Below are 5968 nucleotides of genomic sequence, written 5' to 3'. Positions count from 1 at the left end.
GGGGGGAGTGTGTGACGGGGGTGTGTGTGTGACGGGGGGGTATGTGAATGTCGTGGTGCGGGTGTGACGGGGGGGGTGTGTGTTACAGGTGGCACCGCGTGGCGATCAGCGTCCACAAGAGGAACGTGACGATGATCGTGGATTGCAAGAAGAAGGTGACCCGCCCGCTGGCCCGAGCCCACAATGCCATCCTCGACACCAGCGGCATCCTGGTGTTTGGCACCAGGATCCTCGACCAGGAGGTGTACGAGGTACACACTCACACAGGCTCACACTCACACGGGCTCACACCAACACACACTCACATGGACTCACACGGGCGCACACTCACATGGGCTCACACTCACACAGGCTCACACTCACACGGGCTCACACCAACACACACTCACATGGACTCACACTCACACGGGCTCACCCACACGAGCTCACACGCACACGGGCTCACACCAACACGCACTCACACGGGCTCACACTCACACAGGCTCACACTCACACGGGCGCACACTCACACAGGCTCACACTCACACGGGCTCACACTCACACGGGCTCACACTCACACAGGCTCACACTCACACAGGCTCACACTCACACGGGCTCACACTCACACGGGCTCACGCTCACACGGGCTCACGCTCACACGGGCTCACGCTCACACGGGCTCACACTCACAGGGCTCACACTCACACGGACTCACACTCAGACGGGCATACACTCAGACGGGCTCACACTCAGACGGGCTCACACTCACACGGGCTCACACTCACGGGCTCACACTCACACGGGCTCACACTCACACGGGCTCACACTCACACGGGCTCACACTCACACGGGCTCACACTCACACGGGCTCACATTCACACGGACTCACACTCACACGGGCATACACTCAGACGGGCTCACACTCACACGGGCTCACACTCACACGGGCTCACACTCACACGGGCTCACACTCACACGGGCTCACACTCACACGGACTCACACCCGTGGGTGGCAAAGCAATGTCTGGAGAGTGGGAGGTTTTAAAAGTGAGCCAGTGAGAGCTGCCGGCAGGGTAGAGTAAGGAAGCTGGGATGATGAGAGAGGCTGTGGTCAGGACACAAGGTCCAGGTGTAAATAGCTGGATCAAGTACATCCGTGAAGGGGGGAGGCAAAGTGAGGGAGCTTTGGCAGAAAATAATAGTCAAGAGGATTTTATTGTCCCTAAACGGAACATTGAAATACTCAAGGGCCTGTCCCACTAAGGCCACTCTTAAGGCGACTGCCAGGGACTAGTTTTAATGGAATTCACCTGCGACACCTAGCGATCACCTACGACAGCAAAATTGTCGCCACTGTCGCCGAAACGTTTTCAACATGTTGAATATTTAGCGGCAGTCGCCTGTAGTCGCCCAAAAAATCACCCAAGTGGGACAGGCCCATAACTTGCAGAAGCACAACAAATATGTAAACATATGCAAACCCCACAGCAAACCACACCATGTTCAGTAGCAGAACTATATATATATTAAACAAACAAGAACGGGGCAAAGACAAAAATAATGCCCGCAAGTCTATAGTTTGGAGGTTGCAGTGTTCAACAGCCTGATGGTGTTGGGAAGAAGCTGTTCTTGAACCTGGAGGTCACGGTTTTCAGGCTCCTGTACCTTCTTCCCCATGGTAGCAGCGAGATGAGAGCGTGGCCAGGGTGGTGTGGGTCTCTGATGATGCTGGCTGCCTTTTTGAGGCAGCGCCTCGTATAGATCCCTTCGATGGTGGGGAGGTCAGTACTGTGATGGACCTTCGATGGTGGGGAAGTCAGTACTGTGATGGACCTTCGATGGTGGGGGGGTCAGTACTGTGGTGGACCTTCGATGGTGGGGGGGTCAGTACTGTGGTGGACCTTCGATGGTGGGGAGGTTAGTACCTGTGTCCAGCACATTTTGCAATCTTCTTCATTCCTGGGCGTTGGAGTTGCTGAACCAGGTCGTGATGCAACCAGTCAGCATGCTCTCCGCTGTACACTTGTAGAAGTTCACCAGAATATTCGTTGACATACCAAATGAAGGATAATCCAGAGATTTTATAACTATACCGAGGGAAAAAGAGTAAATAGGGAGAGAATAGGACCCCTGAAAATCTGAAGTAGTCATCTGTGTGTGAGTGTGGATCCGCAGGGGATGGGAGTCATTGAATGTTTCTGGTGAATGACATGAAGAGCACGGGGGGGTGACCAGAGGAGTGGGTCATACACTGGAGGAATGATGGGAAGGTGGAGGTGAGGAACACTGAGGAAGGGCAGGTGGAGAGAGATGAAGGAATATGGTGACCATAATGGGCTGAAGAGTGATTATTCCACTGTAAGGGGTATTGTGGAGCAAGCAGATGGACTGAGAGCTGGGTCAGCGCTGGGACTATGGTCATGGATCATGGATCTGGGACTATGATCATGGATCTGGGACTATGGTCATGGATCTGGGACTATGGTCATGGATCATGGATCTGGGACTATGGTCATGGATCTGGGACTATGATCATGGATCATGGATCTGGGACTATGGTCATGGATCTGGGACTATGGTCATGGATCTGGGACTATGGTCATGGATCTGGGACTATGATCATGGATCATGGATCATGGATCTGGGACTATGGTCATGGATCTGGGACTAGGGTCATGGATCTGGGACTATGGTCATGGATCTGGGACTATGGTCATGGATCATGGATCTGGGACTATGGTCATGGATCTGGGACTATGATCATGGATCATGGATCTGGGACTATGGTCATGGATCATGGATCTGGGACTATGGTCATGGATCATGGATCTGGGACTATGGTCATGGATCTGGGACTATGATCATGGATCATGGATCTGGGACTATGGTCATGGATCATGGATCTGGGACTATGATCATGGATCATGGATCTGGGACTATGGTCATGGATCTGGGACTATGGTCATGGATCATGGATCTGGGACTATGGTCATGGATCTGGGACTATGATCATGGATCTGGGACTATGGTCATGGATCTGGGACTATGGTCATGGATCTGGGACTATGGTCATGGATCTCGGACTATGGTCATGGATCTGGGACTATGGTCATGGATCTGGGACTATGGTCATGGCGCTGGGACTATGATGTTGCGGCTATTGGGAAACGTGGTTGTGGGAGAGACAGGATTGGCCGCTCAATGTTCTAGGGTATTGATGTTTCAGACGGGATGGAGAGGGAGGGTAAAGAGGTGGAGGAGTTACGCTGCTGATCGTGGATACTATCACGGTGGCTCCCAGAGAGGATATACTGGAGGGTTCATCCACTGAGGCGGCTTAGAAATAAGAACAGTGAGAGCACCAAGGAGGTGGCTAGAAATCGTAGACGCATTGGTGATCATTTTCCAATGTTCTATAGACTCTGGATCAGTTCCTGTGGATTGGAGGGTAGCTAATGTTATCCCACTTTTCAAGAAAGGCAGGAGAGAGAAAACAGGGAATTATAGACCAGTTAGCCTGACATCGGTGGTGGGGAAGATGCTGGAGTCAATTATAAAAGATGAGATAGCCGCACATTTGGATAGCAGTAACAGGATCAGTCCGAGTCAGCATGGATTTACGAAGGGGAAATCATGCTTGACTAATCTTCTGGAATTTTTTGAAGGTGTAACTAGGAAAATGGACAAGGAAGAGTCAGTGGATGTAGTGTACCTGGACTTTCAGAAAGCATTTGATAAGGTCCCACATAGGAGATTAGTGGGCAAAATTAGGGCACATGGTATTGGGAGTAGAGTGCTGACATGGATAGAGAAGTGGTTGGCAGACAGGAAACAAAGAGTAGGGATTAACTGGCCCCTTTCAGAATGGCAGGTAGTGACTAGTGGGGTACCGCAAGGTTCGGTACTGGGACCGCAGCTATACAATATACATCAATGATTTGGATGAAACATAGCCTTCTCTCCATACCCCCTGATCCCTTTACCCACAAGGGCCACATCTAACTCCCTCTTAAATATAGCCAATGAACTGGCCTCAACTACCTTCTGTGGCAGAGAGTTCCAGAGATTTACCACTCTGTGAAAAATGTTTTTCTCATCTAGGTCCTAAAGGATTTCCCCTTTATCCTTAAACTGTGACCCCTTGTCCTGGACTTCCCCAACATCGGGAACAATCTTCCTGCATCTAGCCTGTCCAACCCCTTAAGAATTTTGTAAGTTTCTATAAGATCCCTCCTCATTCTTCTAAATTCTAGCGAGTGCAAGTCGAGTCTATCCAGTCTTTCTTCATATGAAAGTCCTGACATCCCAGGAATCAGTCTGGTGAACCTTCTATGTACTCCCTCTATGGCAAGAATGTCTTTCCTCAGATTTGGAGACCAAAACTGTACACAATATTCCAGGTGTGGTCTCACCAATACCCTGTACAACTGCAGTAGAACCTCCCTGCTCCTATACTCAAATCCTTTTGCTATGAATGCTAACATACCATTCACTTTCTTCACTGCCTGCTGCACCTGCATGCCTACTTTCAATGACTGGTGTGCCATGACACCCAGGTCTCGTTGTATCTCCCCTTTTCCTAATCGGCCACCATTTAGATAATAGTCTACTTTCCTGTTTTTGCCACCAAAGTGGATAACCTCACATTTATCCACATAATACTGCATCTGCCATGCATTTTCCCCCTCACCCAGCCTATCCAAGTCACCTTGCAGCCTCCTAGCATCCTCCTCACAGCTAACAATGCCCCCCAGCTTCGTGTCATCCGCAAACTTGGAGATGTTGCATTCAATTCCCTCGTCCAAATCATTAATATATATTGTAAATAGCTGGGCTCCCAGAACTGAGCCTTGCGGTACCCCACTAGTCACTGCCTGCCATTGTGAAAAGGACCCGTTTACTCCTACTCTTTGCTTCCTGTTTGCCAGCCAGTTCTCTATCCACATCAATACTGAACCCTCAATACCGTGTGCTTTAAGTTTGTATACTAATCTCTTATGTGGGACCTTATCGAAAGCCTTCTGAATGGCGGGACTGTCATATGCTGAGAGAATGGAGAAGCTGGGCTTGTACACTCTGGAGTTTAGAAGGATGAGAGGGTATCTCATTGAAACATATAAGATTGTTAAGCGCTTGGACACACTAGAGGCAGGAAACATGTTCCCGATGTTGGGGGAGTCCAGAACCAGGGGCCACAGTTTAAGAATAAGGAGTAAGCCATTTAGAACGGAGACGAGGAAACACTTTTTCTCACAGAGAGTGGTGAGTCTGTGGAATTCTCTGCCTCAGAGGGCGGTGGAGGCAGGTTCTCTGGATGCTTTCAAGAGAGAGCTAGATTAGGGCTCTTAAAAATAGCGGAGTCAGGGGATATGGGGAGAAGGCAGGAACAGGGTACTGATTGGGGATGATCAGCCATGATCACATTGAATGGCGGTGCTGGCACGAAGGGCCAAATGGCCTACTCCTGCACCTATTGTCTATTGTCTATTGTCAAAGCTGGGTGGCAGTGTGAACTGCGAAGAGGATGCTATGAGAATGCAGGGTGACTTGGATAGGTTGGGTGAGTGGGCAGATGCATGGCAGATGCAGTATAATGTGGATAAATGTGAGGTTATCCACTTTGGTGGAAAAAACAGGAAGGCAGATTATATCGAAATGGTGTCAAGTTCGGAAAATGAGAAGTACAACAAGACCTGGGGGTCCTTGTTCATCAGTCTGTGAAAGTAAGCATGCAGGTACAGCAGGCAGTGACGAAAGCTAATGGCATGTTGACCTTCAGAACAAGAGAAGTTAAGTATAGGAGCAAAGTGGTCCTTCTGCAGTTGTACAGGGCCCTGGTGTATTGTGTGCAGTTTTGGTATCCTAATTTGAGGAAGGGCATTCTTGCTATTGAGGGAGTGCAGCTTAGGTTCACCAGGTTAATTCCCTGGATGGCGGGACTGTCATATGATGGAAGAATTGAGCGACTGGGCTTGTATTCACTTGAATT

General features: G+C 49.7%; 1 long non-coding RNA gene across 1 annotated transcript; it reads right to left on the bottom strand.

The window, feature by feature from the left end:
- Positions 1 to 90: 90 nt before the first annotated feature.
- Positions 91 to 3259, bottom strand: LOC116969831. Its single transcript, XR_004410930.1, has 3 exons — positions 3245 to 3259; positions 454 to 456; positions 91 to 258 (listed from the first exon to the last, which is right to left on the bottom strand). It is a non-coding gene; the product is annotated as an uncharacterized LOC116969831 (long non-coding RNA).
- Between the last annotated feature and the right edge of the window lie 2709 nt (positions 3260 to 5968).

The sequence above is a fragment of the Amblyraja radiata genome, unplaced genomic scaffold, assembly GCF_010909765.2.
Source record: "Amblyraja radiata isolate CabotCenter1 unplaced genomic scaffold, sAmbRad1.1.pri scaffold_1308_ctg1, whole genome shotgun sequence".
NCBI classification, from domain to species: domain Eukaryota; kingdom Metazoa; phylum Chordata; class Chondrichthyes; order Rajiformes; family Rajidae; genus Amblyraja; species Amblyraja radiata.
The sequence above is the reverse complement of the archived record's forward strand: the minus strand, read 5'-3'. Positions and strand labels throughout refer to the sequence as shown.